Here is a 17,139-nt window from a genome sequence, read left to right as displayed (position 1 = left end):
CCTCGCTCCTCGCTCCCACCTTCCGCGGCCCGGAGCCGACTCCTCCGACACTCCCGTCCCGGGGCCGCGCGCGCGCGCTCCCGCGTGTGTGCGCGCGCCCGCTCCCGGGCCTCGGCGCCCCGAGCGCGCGCGCCCCCGCGCCCCCGGCGTCTCGGGGCGGCGCCGAGGGCCCCGCGGTCCTCCCGGGGCGGCCGGGCGGGGGCGGAGCTGGCGGCGTCGCGCGGCCGGCGCCCGGGGGCGGGGCTAGGTGTCTCGCGCAGGGGCGGGGCGCGGTGACGTCGCCGGGCGCCCGGGCCGTGCGGTGGCTGTGGCGGCGGCGGCGGCGGCGGCGGCGGCACTCGCAGCCCTGAGGCGGCGGCGGCGGCGGCGGCGACACTCGCAGTCCTGAGGCGGCGGCGGCGGGAGGCGCAGCCCCGAGGCGGCGGCGGCGGCGGCGGCGGCGGCGGCGCGGCAGGCGGGCGCCCCCGGTTCCCGCCCGTCGGCGGCGCTGAGGCGTTCGCCGGCTCGTCGCCCGGCCGCGCGCTCGGCCCCGGCGGGGAGGGCGGAGCTGGAGGTGAGGCCCGGGACCCCTCCCCGCGCCGCGCCGGGGCCGGGGGGCGCGTCGGGGAGGGGCGGACCCGCCCGGACCCGCCGCAGCCCACCGGCGGGCGCCGCCCCGGCTCGGGCGGGCGGTGCGTCTGCGCGCGCGCGGGTGTGGGTGCGTGTGCGTGTGCGTGTGGGGGGGCGGTGGGGGTCCGAGGGGGTCCGAGGGTCCGCGGGGCGGGCGGGGCGCGCCTGGTAGCGGCGGGCGCGAGGCGGGCGCGAGCCCGGGTGGGTCCGGGGCGCTCGGGGTGACGGTGGAGACGCGGGGAGACGGGATGTTCCCCTCGGCGGGGCGGTCGCGGGGAGCCCGGGTCGTGTCCCGGGCCGCGTGCTCGGAGCCTGCGGGACCCCCCCCCCACACACACATTTTGGCATCATCATCATCATCATTATCATTTTGTGTCCGGGGGTCGCGGGGCGGCAGTCCGCTCTCCCCGGCTCCGGGGCGGAGGGAAGCTCGTGCCTTGCGGGAGGGTCTGCGGGACCGAAGTTCTTTGCCCCAGACGGGGCGGTTCGGCGGGTGGGGAGGGGCGCCCCGGCGTTGGTTTCCCGAAGGGTGTCTCCTCCGAAGGGTGTCTCCTCCGAAGGGTGTCTCCTCCGAAGGGTGTCTCCTCCGGCCGGCCTCCGCGCCCTCCCGCCCTCCCCGGGTCTCGAGGGGGCGCTTCAGGAACGGCCGAGATCAGGGGGCGTCGCTGGCGGAGGGACGGCTCCTGGGGCGGTTGCAGGTGGTTGTGCCGACTCGGCCTCGTCCTCTCCGAGCTGGTGGCGTGACCACGCGGAAGGGCTTTAGCGGCACAGGTGTCTTTTGCAGGACGCTCAGACCGGCCGGATGTGTGTGCCCCTTCCCTTGGGCACTTGGGTACCGGAGATGGTCGTCTCCCAGCTGCAGATGCCCGTAGCAGACACGTGCGCGTGTGTGAGAGCGAAGATTGTCCTTGGAGCCGAGGACTTGAACGTAGTAGTCTTTCGCGACGTGCCGGGCACGTGTCAGTCGCTTCTTAGGTGGATGTTCCCGGGAGTACACAGATCAGTGTCCTCGCGTTGACGGTTCACAACTTAGCACATTCAGTCCGAGTGCTTTTTTGTATTCGTTCCCTAGGAGAGTCGCCCCTGGTCTTTCCCCTCGGTGTCATTTAAACTGTTTCTTGATCAGAAAATAGCTCCTGTGATGGACACGCATTATGTAATGGATGGAAGTAGGCATGACTCAATAATTCATTTATGGAGGAAGAGAAACCGTCATGAAATGGAATTTAACCAATGACTTTCTCAAGGCTTACTCAATTTATTTGGGAACAGAGCCAGAGAAATGCTTTCCTGTAACCCAAGAGAGCAGTTTACCAATGTGATTGTCAGTCGTTCCAGGTCCTTGCCTTTTCACATGCTTGCTTGATTGAGCAGACTGTGATCTTCTAGAAATTATATCAATTTAAGGAGACTTATAGAAACAGATGCTATAATAGCTATAAGATAAAGCAGGTGTGGTCTAATTAATAAGTAGAAGCTTTAATTGACTTTGGACATTTTGAACTATAGGTTGATACAATGAATAATTGTGGTTTTGGATTTCTTAGAAGAAAAAAATTTCCATATTTCATTGTGGCTTTTAAGTTACACTCTGGTTTAATTGGGTACACATGGAGACAAATTCAGACGAAGATAACTGGGTGAATCATTGTAGATTGCTGAAAGACTTATGTATGGCTGTCCATGGTATTGGATCTTTTCACTACAGGAATGAAATGGCATGAATTGGATTAAGTGTAGATGGGATCTGTGGATCTGTTTCTATTTAGAAATTCTTATGCCTGAAAGAAACACGCTTATCTTTTCAGAAGTGTCACTTGTTGCCATTACTGTAATATTCTTGTCTATGGGGATTTAATTATGTTGTTTGTTACAAAAGTCATAGAGAAGTAGAATTATTAATTCAGTTTTTATGTTATAAAAAGTGAATATTTTTATGACTGCATCTTCTATATCAAGAACATTGATGAAGATCAGAAAATGGAGTCTTTTTGTTATTCAAATAGCGGTTAGTACAATGACCATCAACTTTCAGAGAAATGCAATAAGGTAAATTTAATGTGAAAGTTATGTGGGTATAATTTGATTCTGTGACTCTTCAACTTGGAGCCTTGGCACTGTTTCACTCATTCATCAGTTGCTGTGTGTAGTTGTCAGGACTGTGAAGCCTTTGGGACGTGGCAGCCAATAAAACTGACAAATCTCTGCCTTCATGGACCCTACCTTGTGGATACACTGGGGAAATGAAGTGGATCCAGGAGAAGAGGCTGATGAGATCATTGAGTTAGGAAAACCAGAGGAGTATAATATACTAGAAGTGAATGGAAGGAAGTTTTCGAGGAGGAGGGAATGATCATATGTGTCATTGTTTAAAGATGTGTCAGCATGTTGGGTAAGAGAATCCTGCTTAATTAGAATGTCTAACAGAGAAATGACTAAATACATTTCTGTGTGAGATGAGACCAAGGCAAGAATCAAATTTTTACTGCCCCCTCCAGCACTTCTATTTCATTCTTTATTTTTTTAGAAGCAGAATAGCCAGGGATTAACTAAGGCATGAACTAAGATACAATGTATTCTTTAAAAATAGATAACACATGTACCAAATCAGAAGACTTGAAAGAGTTCAAAGAAAAAAGTCAGTCTTTTGTTTTATTTTATTTCTGATAGCATTGTTTTCAATTGCTGGGTCCCAGTCAGTGAAATTTTATACAATAATAAGTCACTTGGCTGCTTTGAAACCGTGTACAATTTTTGTAAGCATTTTAACTTTGTATACCTGCAGGATCATGCAAAATAATAAAGGCAGGGGCTGGAGCAATAGCAGAGCGGGTAGGGCGTTTGCCTTGCACGCGGCCGACCCAGGTTTGATTCCCAGCATCCCATAGGGTCCCCTGAGCACCACCAGGGGTAATTCCTGAGTGCAGAGCCAGGAGTAACCCCAGTGCATCATCAGGTGTGACCCAAAAAGCACACACACAAAATAATAAGGGCAGTTTGTCTCATAAATTATGAAAATTTGTTTTCAAATTTTAAATCTAGCACCTTGCTTATTATAATCTGGCACCCTCCTCCCTTTCTTATAATAACTTCCAGTGGGTTTGAGTAACACACCATACTATTTACCCAAAGTGTAGAATTCGTAGTTTTTAGTACATTTACACTTGCTAAACCGACATTGCGCTCTATGCTCACCAGTTTCAGGCTTGCAAAGCAGGAGCCAGTACCACTGAAATATTCTTGGACCCAGGAGTTCTTTATTTTAAGGAGTTCTATTCTGTTTGGAGAGGAGGAAAAGTTAACATGAATTTGTGGTGAGCTTAAGTGAGATTTTCAGTATGTGCTATTCCTCAGCTTCAGTAGATAACATTATGTATCTTGCAGGATGAACATAAATGGCCGTGCTTTGGGCTTATTTCTGACTCTGCTCAGGGATTACAGTTGGGGGGCCTTAAGGACCATACCTGGTGCAGGGGACTGAATCTAGGTTGGCTGCCTGCAAGACAAGCGCCTTACTCATTGTGCTATTTCTCCAGGCCCTAGGATGGGATCATAAGCATTTGTCCAAATGAAAATGATGAAGACAAGGACTGGGGATGTGATTCAGCTGTATAGTACTTGCCTTGCAAGTGTGACACCCTAAGTTTTAATCCAGGCTTGCAAATTAAAATCTAACAAGTTGGGGTGAAAAAGACTGGCAGGCAGAGGAAATGGCATGGACAGAACCCCAAAACAAGAAAGCTGAAGGTCCACCTGAGTAATGTGAAAATCGTTCTGACTGGAATGTTGAGGGCTAGAGTGAGGTGGTATCATTTGTCCTTTCTGTTAAAAAGTTTGTGTTTTTAGGGAGTTGGAGCGATAGCACAGCGGTAGGGCGTTTGTCTTGCATGTGGCCGACCTGGGTTCAATTCCCAGCATCCCATAGGGTCCTCCAAGCACCGCCAGGAGTGATTCCTGAGTGCAGAGCCAGGAGTAACCCCTGTGCATCTCCGGGTGTGACCCAAAAAGCAAAAAAAAATAAAGTTTGTGCTTTTAGTTTTACCCTTCCCTTTCCATGGTTGTTGCTGTTGTGGTGATGCACACTTGTTTTATAGTGTTTGTATACTTTGGCTGCCAGTTATTACACACGCATGTTGAGGTGATGGGGATCACAGATAGAAGGGCCATGAGCATCACACTTGGCAGGTGGGATAGTTGGTGCCTGGGATTGAACATGTCTTTTACCACTCAGTACACCTCTACTCCTTGTAAAGTGTCACCATTGAAAGGAAAAATAATTATTAGTTTATAGTTTTTTTTTGTCTCTCATACCCAGTGCTCAGGCTTTGTATTTAGGGATCATTCCTGGTATAGCTTAGGGGAACATACATGTTGGGATTGAATCTGGGTTGATTGTTTGCAAAGCAAGAACCCTACCTGCTATAGGATTGCTCCAGTCCTGTTTATAGCCTTATCAATTACTGCTATTTCCCCCTTTGGATGGGTGACTTTGTCTAAAACTTTTTGGGGGTTGTGTGTTTGGACCATACCCAGAGATGTGTAGGAGGTAGTCCTGACTCTGCTTTGGAGTGACCCCTGGCATTGCTGTTGGAACCACATGAGGGACCATGGATCACACTGCAGTTGGTTGTATGCAGGCAAGCACCTTGCCTCTTATACGATCTCATCAACCCTATTGTCAGGACTTAATTTTCTCATTCATAAAATGGGAATGCTAAGTCAAACTCCTGTTGTTATTGCAAAACAAATGAGGTAATACATATAAAATGCTTGGGATATAGTCACTGTCACTGTCTTCCTGTTGTTCATCGATTTGCTAGAGTGGGCCCAGTAACATTGTGAGACTTGTTACTGTGTTTGGCATATCGAATACGTCTTGGGTGGCTTGCCAGGCTTTTCCGTGTGGGCGTGATGCTCTCGGTAGCTTGCTGGACTCTCCGAGAGGGGTGGAGGAATTGAACTCGGGTCGGCCATGTAGGCTGAGTGCAAGGCAAATGCCCTGCCTGCTGTGCTATATAGTAAGTTCTCAATAAAAATAAGTTGTCCTGATGATGATGGGGTGATGGTTATGGTGATGGAGATGAAGGTGCCTGGTGTATTGAATTTGTTTGATTGTTTTTTTCGGCCACATACCCAGCAATGTTCAGGAGTTATTCCTGGCCCTGTACTCAGGATATCACTCCTGGTGTTGCTTGGGGGACCATATGGAATCCCAACAAGTGCCTTACCCGCTGTCCTATCTCTCTGATCTCTCTGTTGAATTTCTAAGGTGATTTGTTCAACCGTAGAGAATTCTCAGGAAACTGGAAAGTGCCATTTGTCATTTGTTTTTGTTTGTTTTGAGGTCACACCCAGTTATGCTCTGGGCTTGCTTCTGGCTCTGCACTCTGGGATCACTCCTGGTGGGCTCCTCGTGCCAGGGATCGAACCTGGGTCAGCTATCTGAAACACAAATGCTTTACCACTGTACTTTCTTTCTCTCTCTCTTTCGTGCATCTCCTGCCCCTCTTCTAGTTGTCATTTTAGCTTTTTTTTTTTTTGGTCTGGGAGAAAGGAAGTGCATACCAAAAATTTTAGTCCAGCACTGTCCCGGTATAACTCTATGGTGTTAGGAATGTTTTATATCTTCACTATGCAGTACAGTAGGGACATATCATTTGTGCCTGTTGAACACTTGAGATGTGGCAAGTGTGACTGAGATAATGAATTGTTAATTTTGCTAAAATTAAACTGTCACTGTGTCTAGAGGCTACTGTTTTAGGCAGCACAGTGATAGTTATGGATTAGTCTCATTGAACTCTGGCAATCTTTTACAACAATTGAGTTAAAAAGTAAATTTTTAAAAAACTTAGTGATTGTGGGAATAACATACAGCTTGAGTTCAAACAGGTTCCAGTTCCCCTAGAATTGACTTGTTTCTTTGACTAAAACATGAAATGTAGAAGTTACAATGTATCCAGCTAGATCTTTTCACATTGTATCTTTTTGAAAAATATAAAGTATCTATAGATTTCAGGAGAACTTGAATGGTTTTTTTCCCACCATACCGGGCAAATGTTAATTGTTAAAAAATTAATGAATGAATGGCTAATAACAGGTAAGTTAATAAGAATGTCCATGGATTAGAGTTCTTTACTGAGGATAGGAGGTTTGAGGAGCTGATATTAGATAACTCATCAGGTTTGAAAGCAGTGGCAGTGCATATTCTCTGAGTGCGGAGGTGAAGAGGCAGAGATAGAACATTTTGCTAAACAATTTAAAAGAGAATCTGAGTAATAAGGAGTAAAGGTCTGGGTAAGAAAAGATGGGAACCAGCCTTATTTCCCAATGTTGGGTATGGAATGTGAGAAACTGCATAGCTTTCGCATGAAAGGGCTGCTTGGGAAGGTAGTCTTTTTTTTCTTTTTGGGTCACACCCGGTGATGCCCAGGAGTTACTCCTGGTTCATGCACTGCACTCAGGAATTACTCCTGATGGTACTCGGGGGACCATATGGGATGCTGGGAATCGAACCTAGGTCGGCTGCGTGCAAGGCAAACGCCCTACCCGCTGTGCTATTGCTCCAGCCCCAGGAAGGTAGTCTTTTTTTTAATTAAAAAATTTTAAAAAAAATTTTTGGGTCACACCCGGTGATGTTCAGGGGTTATTCCTGGCTCTGCATTCAGGAATTACCCCTGGCGGTGCTCAGGGGACCATATGGGATGCTGGGAATCAGACCCGGGTCGGCCGCGTGCAAGGCAAATGCCCTACCTGCTGTGCTATCACTCCAGTCTTCATTGGGAAGGTAGTCTTGGAGAAACCAGTTAAAATAGGCAGTGAGAACTTTGAGAAGTTTCATGGAATCAAAGTCCAGGAGAGTGATTTTCCATCTTACTGACTTGTTTACTTTTGTTCAGACTTCAAAGTTTCTCTTAAAGACTCATCTCCATATTTTGTTGTGCAAAGTTGCCCTCCATGCATGTCCGTCCTTCCTTCCTTCCTTCCTTCCTTCCTTCCTTCCTTCCTTCCTTCCTTCCTTCCTTCCTTCCCTCCCTCCCTCTCTCCCTCCCTTCCTTTATTCCTCCCTCTCTCCCTCCTCTCCTCTCCTCCCTCCCTCTCTCCCTCCCTCCCTCTCTTCCTCCCTCCTTCCCTCCCTTCCTTTATTCCTCCCTCTCTCCCTCCTCTCCTCTCCTCCCTCCCTCCCTCCCTCCTTCCTTCCCCCAGGCAATACTTTGTTGTACATGGAGTTATGACATTGCTCAGAAATACAGTGCTCTTTGTACCCAGTGGTGCTGGGTGACCAAACTCTTGGGAAAGATTTGTTTATATTTGCCACCTGTCTATTTCACCACCTCTGGATTTTCTTCTCAAACTCTTTTGCCATGTTTCTCTCTTTACAGTTTAACTGATTCTGCCTACTAGGAGTTACTAATGTCATGAAAGCCAAGTGGTGGTTATGTTTCTACAGTTGTACTTGATTTCTTAGCAGTTATTGTCAAGTTATAGTTCTCTGTTGCTTTGCTCAAGTTGCCCCAAACTTTTCTTTTTGGTTTTTGGGCCACACCTGTTGATGTTCAGGGCTTACTCTTGGCTTTGCACTCAGGGATCACTCTTGGTGGTGCTCGGGGGACTACATGGGGTGTCAGGAATTGGACCCAGGTTGGCTGCTTGTAGGGAAGAGTTACTTATAAAGCTGCAGTCAGTTGTTGCATAGAGGGCTGCAGTCATCTAAAGATTTAGTGGGGGTTTTTGGACTCACAACATGGTACCAGGCTTCTAGACTGAGTGGTTGATAAAGGAGAATATAGGAGATTATATTTTTGGGTAATATTTGATATAAAATATATATTTTATAATCTATTCTAGGATGGGACACTTACCACTTTTATTGTATTGAGTTCATTAAATTCAACACACTTGGGTAAGTTCAGAAGAGTACATTTGAAGACTAGGTGGTAGAAATAATTCAGAACTGTTTTCAAGGTTGCCTGCCATAGCAACATTTGATACAGTTAATTTGATACAGTCAATTTCTCCTTCCTTTGTAAACATCTGTTTTTTTTTTGTCTTCAGATCACCTTTACGATTTTCTTCTTAGGGTTTCTTCTAGGCACTCCTTCTTCATTACTTCTGTTGATCTGTCTACCCTTTTATTAAATGTTTGAATTTCTGGGAATAATCTGGTCTCTTCCTATTTCTTTTTTTTCTCCGTTATATGTATGACTTTATTCCTTTTTCTGTTTTCTGTCTATGAACCACTGTTATTGTGAGGTTGCTCGTGCAATTCAAAAGTAGAATGTTGCTATTTAGTAGGTTATTTTTGGGTTCTAGGAATGTTGTTACTATTAATTAATCTAGAACAGTTCTGTGGCAACAGTTCTAGGCCTTGAAATACCTACAAATCATATCAAGTAGGAATGTTATACTTTGGGAGAACAAGGAAAACTTGTATTTCCATTTGGATGCTCCTTAAGATCAACACATCCCAAACCAAATATATGAATCCTGCTGTTTTTTATTCATTAAATGACACCATAGAACCATGTGAATGAATTAAATGAGACTACCTTCCACTTTTCTATTCCCTGTTTGTCTCATAAGTGGGTGCTCTCCAGTGATGGTGTGAATTTTTTTTAAAAATTTTTATTAGTGAAACACCCACCGTGAGGTACAGTTGTAGACTTACAAATTTTTGTGCTTGGATTTCAGTTATACAGTGATCGAGTACCCATCCCTCCACCAGTGCCCATTCGATGGTGTGAATATTTTAAGGAGGTAGTGCATCCTCTGGCAGGTTTTAAGAATGGAATGAATGTTTGCTAGGTGATTAAAAAAAACATTAATTTAATTTTTATGAAGTAGTCCACAATAATTGATTACATTTAATATTTGAACACCAATCCCACCAACATTACACTTTTCCATCACCATATTTTGGATGTTTCCATCTCAAACCCCAACCCCTGCCCCAAAGCAGTACCGAAATAATTTATTTTGTATTTTTTTTTAATGAATAAGCGACTGAAAATGACCCAAAAAAGTTCCCTTAGAGGAAAGTGTGTGAAGATTGTTGAATTTCACCCAAGGGCCATTAAGTCCTTCTATAATAGATTAGTAACATGTTGTATGAGGTTGAGTCTTGTGTGCTTATATCTGTACAAATATATTTCCCCTAAGATGAGTTTCCTTCTACTTTAAACCCCATCAAATGTGGTGCGCTACTCTTGAAATATTAGTGGTGTGAAGTAGGAGACGTTGTGCGGCTGCAAATGTGGCTGCACAGTCCATGACTGGCTTACCTGTGGGTGAGGCTTGGCCCGAGTGTATGGAGAGCGGTCGTGAACATCGCAGCAGCTGAGTTCTGGAGGTTTTCGGCTGCTGGAACTGGCTCCCAGGGGTGGGGTGGGGTCTCACCCGCCCCTTTCTAGGTTGCCCTGAAAGAAACAGCCGGGCATAGGGTCTGGCGGCATTGGCTATGGCATGTCATTTTATTTATTTTTTTCTTTTTGGGTCATACCCCGTGATTCACAGGAGTTACTCCTGGCTCTGCACTCAGGAATTACTCCTGGAGGTGCTCGGGGGACCATATAGAATGCTGGAAATTGAACAGGGGTTGGCCACGTGAGGCAGATGCCCTCCCCACGGTGCTATCGCTCCAGTCCCCTGTCATTTTATTTTTAAGGTGCCTTCTGATCTTGAGATACTTTGTTGGTAGCAGTTGAAGTTTTTAAAATCAGGAGACTCGTGATCAAAGTTGTTCCTTAGAAATGCAGCAACCTTTGAACACTTTTTTTGGGCCGTACTCAGCAGTGCTCCGGGCTTACTCCTGGCTCTGTACTTGCAGATCACTCCTGTTGGGGATTGGGAGACCATAAGGGGTGCGGGGGGATCAAACCTGGGTTGACAGCATGCAAGGCAAGCACCCTACCTTCTGTACTGTTTCTCCAACACCCTCGAGCAAATTTTAGTTTATTTTTGGAGCCTCCCAGTATTTTAAAAGCAGTTTTAGGGCTGGGGAAATAGCTCAAAGGACTGGAGTGCGTGCTTTGCAGGTGGGAGATCTCAGGCTCTCAGGCACTGCTAGGTCTCTTTAGTATCGCTGGCTGTGACCAGGCCCTCTTTTTCCCCCAAATATAGAGATAAAAGTGCTGATAAATTTACTGCAAAATTGAGTGGGAGTTACGGAGATTTTCCATTGGCACTCCTGCAGAAGACAAGGAAAGGCCTATGGGCCTGACTGATTTGACTGTTCAAGATACAATGGTTTCTTTAAATTTTAGTAGTTTATTACTTCTCTGAGAATGGAAAGATGCATTAAGCAGTGGTGCAAGCTCCTTCTGTCACACACCAAAAAGGATGACAGACACAGAGACATAACCGATTGACTGTGGTGTAAGCTCCTGGGATAATCTATTTATAAGGAGCCTGGTCCTAATAAGCTTATAAGTAATTTTGTGTTCTATAGCCCTATTCTAAGATGGGAAAGGCTGAATATTTCAAGTCTCATCAGAATCCAGGAAGAGTTGAGAAGTCTTGTGATAGCATTGGGAGATGGCCTTGTAATGGTTCCTTATAGGCCTTTCGTTCTCTGCTGTCGTGGAGTATTCTAAGGCATTCTGCCAAGTCTGAAATAAGCTGCTGGCCATCAAATATAGAACAGCAAAGCTATTCCCTACAGATGTGTTACTTACTTTTGCACATAACATTTATTAGATTTGGAAGGTTTCCTTTCATCCTTATTTAAGATCCTTGATCATTCTAATGTTAAAATCTACTTGCTTCTTTTTCATATATATTCAGATAGACAGACAGACAGACACACTACACTCACACACTCCCTTTTTTCTTTTTGGTCGCCCTAGTGGTGCTTGAGCTCCCAGCGGTTACTTGAAGTGATCCTTGAAGGAATTTGTGTCTGACTGTTTAGACACTGCTTGGTGTTTGGGCCCAGGTTTGCTTGGGCCAGAGATGGTACTCTGGGAGGAGGGTGGGTATCAGTTGGTACTCAGGATTGGACTCGGTCTCATTCATGCAAGGCATGTGCCTTTTGAGCTACGTCCTCGACCCCAGAAAAACTTTTAAAAAATCTGTGAGCTTAACTATATAGTTTTAAAATTATGTCCAACAGTTCTTTAATTTATTATTTTTTTTCTTTTAAAATCCCTCCCGCCCCTCTCAGAGAGCCCGGCAAGCTACCGAGAGTATTCGATATGCCAAACACAGTAACAACAAAGTCTCCAATGGAGACGTTACTGGGCCCGCTCGAGCAAATTGACGATCAACGGGAGGGCCTTTACCTTTTTTACCTTTATTTGGGGGAAAAATTATTGGTAGATGACTTCTTCTTTTTGGTTATTTAATAGCAACCCCTATTTTTACCTACTTGCCTTCATGTGCACATGTGCTATGTGTAAAATTTTCTCCCTGTTGAGATAGAATTTGCTGTTTGACCTTTTCAGAAAATAGTTTAATTTGAATATAGGATTGATCATTAATAACATTTTCCAATTTATTTATATTTTTGGGGACACACCTGGTGGTGGTGAGGGATTACTCCTGGCTCTGTAATCAAGAATTATTCCTGGTGAGACTTGAGGGACCGTATGGGATGCTGGGGATTGAACCCTGGTCAGCCATATGCAAGGCAAGTGCCCTGTCCTCTGTACTATATCTCCAGCTCTTTATTATCAAAAATATAAAAGATATACAAAAATCTCATAGGGTGTCTTGGGAAACATAAGTATCTATTTTACATCTTTGTAAAATTCTTTGGGTCTTTTAGGATTCATCCCTTTAAAAGCCACATAGGTGAAATTTCTATCTTTTTTGTGTTTTAGGATGGTGGTTGAAATACCCAGATGTGCTAAGGGGCTATTCCTGGCTCTGTGGTCAGGAGTGACACCTGCCAGTGTTTGGGGAACCATATTGGAGCACATGCAAGGCAAAAGCCTTAACCTGTGTTATATCCCTGGTCCAACATTTTTCCCCCCCTTTAAAAAATATTTTGGGCCGTAGCTGACAGTGTTGAGAGCTTACTTTTTGCTCTGTGCTCAGGGATCTCTCCTTGTGGTTTCAGGGCACCAAGGATCAGATCTGGGTTAGCTGTGGACTAACCCAGATAGTTGCCAATGTTGTGGATATCTCCCTTCTTGTACAGTAGAATGGTCCTGCTGGTTTTCCATTGGACAAGATTTTGCATTCAGACAGGTAGCATGTGAAGAGCTGAGCCAGTGGATTGACAAGTACTGATGGCAGATTCTTTAGGTATTTGGGTCTGATCGTGTCTGGGCCGGGTACTGTTCGCTTCTTTACCAACGAAATGGTGTGCCGGATTTCGAAAGGTAGAATGTCGGGAACGACATATCCATCCTGCTGAATTTGCTATGTGGGCTGTTAGATGTAGCTTTCTAAGAGATCTGAGTAGAAGTCATGGATAATCTTTTCCATTGCCTTTCTGGAAGATGTTATAGATCCATCAGAACATCTGAGGGCAGTCATCTTGGTCTTGCAGTTGACATTGCGAATACTTTTCCCGCATTGGCCAGCACTGCTGCTCTTCTCTCTTTAAGGTCTTTATAGCTTCTCTGCACTACTTTGAGAGCTCACACGTTAGCTTGTGGTTGCCTGAGGCTCACACCAAGGCATGTTGGTGAATGAGCTCGAGAGTTTCCCAAGACAGGCATCTTTTTGTTTGCTTTCTCTATCTTGGCATTCCTCACACAATCATGGAGGTGCTGAACCAGTCAATTGTATTCCTCGTAGATGTTGTCAATGGTGGCATCTTCCCATGTTGCCTCTGTAGGGCCAAAGAGCTCCCAGTTGGTGGTCTTTCTGGGAGTTCTCTTCTTAAACTTTGCAGCCTTTTCTCCCCGCTCTGTGAAGTAGAATTTTGCATGAAGGAGACGGTGGTCCGATCCCGTTTGGAATTTTGGAACAACTGTGACATTGTTCAGGCAAAACCATCGATTGAATATGATGTGGTCAATTTCATTGTGGAACTGTCACCAGGAGACTCCCATGTCCGACGTTTACATTTGGCCTTCTGGAACTGTGAGTTACCATGGTTGGTTTTGGTCCACATGATGAACTCAGACAGTCTGTCACCCTGTTCGTTCCATTCTAGGCCATGGGTCCCGATGTGGAGTTCTTCGGCTGATCTTCTCGGTCCTATCTTGGCATTAAAATCACTGAGGATGATCTTGTAGAAGGTGTGGTCTTCTTTATAGAACTTCTCCAGCACCATGTAGAATTTCTCAATTTCTTCATCATGGTTAGATGTTAATAATATGGGCAAGAATTGGAAGCTTAAGGGAGTGGTGAAAGATGTGAAAAGAGATTGGGTGGATCATCAAGGGTTTTGTAAATCATGCCCGAGTCTGGAATTTTACCCTGTGGCAATAGCATCCCTTGGAAACTTCTGAGTAAAGAGAATTGCAAGTTTCCATTTCTCTTTTAGTAAGTATTGCACGCAGCCAACATGGCCAACCTGAGTTCGATTCCTCCGCCCCTCTCGGAGAGCCCGGTAAGCTACCGAGAGTATCTCGCCCGCACGGCAGAGCCTGCAAGCTCCCCGTGACGAATTTCGATATGCCAAACACAGTAACAACAAGTCTCACGATGGAGACGTCACTGGGCCCGCTCAAGCAAATTGATGATCAACGGGAGGGCCTTTACTTACTTACTTACATTTCTCTTTTACAAAGCAGGAGAAGGCAGTGTGAGAAGACCAACTAGGAGGTGGTGGCCTTAGTACTGCTAACACCTGAAAACAGAACTAGTGACAGTGGGTATGTAGGGAAGCATACCTACTTGAAAACATTCAATAACACTGCACCTGGATATTCAGGATATTCAGGGTCTTCCCTCAACCCCTAGATGTTTTAGGGGAAAGAACAGTGAAGAAAGAGGTTAAGGTCACATACATACTATCTGATAGTTGGAATTGAGACTCGAAGCAGTACTTTGCAGGATAGTAGCTGTTAGACTTATATGATGATTTACATTTACAGTTAAACTCATTTAATTGAAATCTGATTTAAAATTTTAATTCTTCAGTTGCACATGTCACATGCTGACTTGGCAGATGGGACCAATGGTTTCTGTGTTAGGTCTGAAAATACAGAACTTTTCTGTTGTCCTGGGATGGGCAGCACTGCTTTATAGATTTTGCTCTTTCCTTTTCCCACAGAGGAAAGTCAGAATAACAGTGTGCTAAGAACTTTGACTTAATCAAACAGCATTCAGAGTCAGCCACCATCATTCTCACCACTGTCACTCCATTCAGTCACCATCAAATGTAGAACACTTGCATGATTAGGAAACTTACTTTGGACAGCAGAGAGCTATAGGGACCATGATATTTTTTATTGAGCTGTTGAGGACTGTGCTGGGGACAAAAGCTGCACCTAGGAAGTACTGTCCAATAGAAATACAAGCATCATAGGTAATTAAAATTTTGGTAGGTGCAGTGTAGAGTAAAAAGGAATTTAGATTTTATAAAATTTATAATACATATTATAAAGCCAGCCTACCTTATATCATATTTAACATGTTGACAATACTATATTTAAAAATTATTAATTAGCAATTTTATATTTTTCCATATTAAGTCCTTGAGATTGATCATGTACTTTTTCTTACAGTGTATCTTTTTTTTAAATTTTTTTTTTTATTAGTGAAACACCATGAGGTACAGTTATAGACTTACAAATTTTTGTGCTTGGGTTTCAGTTAAACAATGATCAAGTACTCCACCAGTGCCCATCCTCCACCACCACGGGTCCCAGCATCCCTCCCACCCCTCAGATCCCCTATCCCACCCTGCCTCTGTGGCAGGGCATTCCCCCTTGTTCTCTCTCTCTTCTTTTGGGTCCTGTGGTTTGCATGAGAGGCATTGAGTGGCAATCATGTTTGGTCTATAGTCTACTTTCAGCATGCATCTCCCATCCTGGGAGGATCCTCCCAACACCCTTTATTTGGTGCTCTCTTCTCTATCTGAGCTTCTTTTTCCCCTAGCACGTGTGGCTGGCCTCCAAGTCAGGGAGCAAAATTCCTGGTACTAATCTCAGCCACTTCTGGGTGTTAGCCTCCCATTTTGTTGCTTTATGTTCCCCAGATGAATGCAGTCTTTCTGTGTCTATCGCGCTCTTTCTGACTCATTTCGCTTAACATGATACTTTCCATGTAGTACCACTTGTATGTAAATTTCATGACTTCATCTTTTCTAACAGCTACATAGTACTCCATTGAATGTACCAAAGTTTCTTTAACCAGTTATCTGTTTTCGGGCACTCAGGTTTTTTCCAGATTCTGGCTATTATAAAGAGTGCTGCAATAAACAAACAAGTGCAGATGTTACTTCGACTATACTTTTTTGCCTCTCTGGGATATATTCCCAGGAGTGGTATTGCTGGGTCAAATGGGAGATCAAATTCTAACGTTTTGTGAATCGTCCATACTCTTACAGTGTATGTTAATTTATTTTTAAGTTATAGAATCAAAAACTTTCTCTGTAGGCTTCTTAAAATTTGCAGTTGAAAGTAGTTATATCCCCAACTTGTTCCAAAAGTGCTTGAAAATGTCTGTTAGTAACTGAGAGTAACTACATTACTTTTTTTCCCAGTGGTTTTGGTGGTGAGTGTGTGTGTGTGTGTGTGTGTGTGTGTGTGTGTGTCTTTGTCTGTGTACGTGTCTGTGTGTGGTTGGTTGGGCCACACCCAGCTGTGTTCAGGGCCTGCTGATTCTGTTCCCAGGAATGACCCCTGGCAGTGCTCCAGGGATCATATGTGGTACCAGGGATTTGACCTCGGGTTAGCAGGATGTTATTTCTCAGGATTTAAGAGACAGTATCCTAAAAATCATTTATGTATTTTTGGCCCCCCCTAACAGTGGTCAGGTGGTTTGGGGAACCCTTTCTGGCCATTCTTGATCAGCTTAGCTAGCAGTTCAACATGAGGTTCTGTGGTGTGGTGCTGCTCAGGGCCTTTGATGCTAGGATTACCTGGGCCACCCTGGTGGGGGTCAGGGCCCTCTAGGGTTACTCCTTGCTGTGCTTGGGGGACTTCAGGGCTATGTCTGACTATTCTCGGAGGACCATAGGGTACAAGGGAGCGAACTGAGATGGTTGGCATGCAAGGTGTCCTATCTCTGACCCTATTTATTTTTTTAATTATTTCTCTTGCTCCCTCTCCCCTTTGTTGTTGGTGATGTGATGATTGGGGTTGCATCTCTGAGGCTCTCTTAGTTATTGTTGCAGGGAGTTGCATGTTAGATTGCAGTCCTTGTACACTTATCTCTGCTCACTGAGGTTTGTATTACTTTAAGTGTGGGGTTTGCACACACCTGATCTGTCACTGGGGAGTCACATTTTTCAATTGAGGTACGAGACCTGATTGTAGCGCTAGAGATTTCTGTGTTATTCACACATGCACTCACCAGGGATTGCATTTCCTGGCCACAGTGCTATATGTCTTTTTAGTTGAGGTGCTTGCCAGGGCTCATATCTTCTGTGGTGCTTATGATTTTCCTTGTCTTCTCATTTCTAAAACATAT

The 17,139-nt window shown here is 45.2% G+C and overlaps 1 protein-coding gene across 6 annotated transcripts in view; it reads left to right on the top strand.

The window, feature by feature from the left end:
- Positions 1-450: 450 nt before the first annotated feature.
- The window catches only part of ERC1 (ELKS/RAB6-interacting/CAST family member 1), a 490,300-nt gene continuing 473,611 nt past the window's right edge, over positions 451-17,139 (top strand). For 4 of the 6 annotated variants that reach the window (XM_056117812.1, XM_056117809.1, XM_056117811.1 and 1 more), the window contains exon 1: positions 451-553. The gene's annotated coding sequence lies outside the window, so the exon portion shown is untranslated. The remainder of the gene's footprint in view (positions 554-17,139) is intronic. The other 2 variants (XM_056117813.1, XM_056117814.1) reach the window with 2 other exon arrangements.

This window comes from Sorex fumeus, unplaced genomic scaffold (genome assembly GCF_029834395.1).
Source record: "Sorex fumeus unplaced genomic scaffold, SorFum_2.1 ptg000036l, whole genome shotgun sequence".
In the NCBI taxonomy this organism is placed as follows: Eukaryota; Metazoa; Chordata; class Mammalia; order Eulipotyphla; family Soricidae; genus Sorex; species Sorex fumeus.
This window is presented reverse-complemented; position numbering and strand designations above follow the sequence as displayed.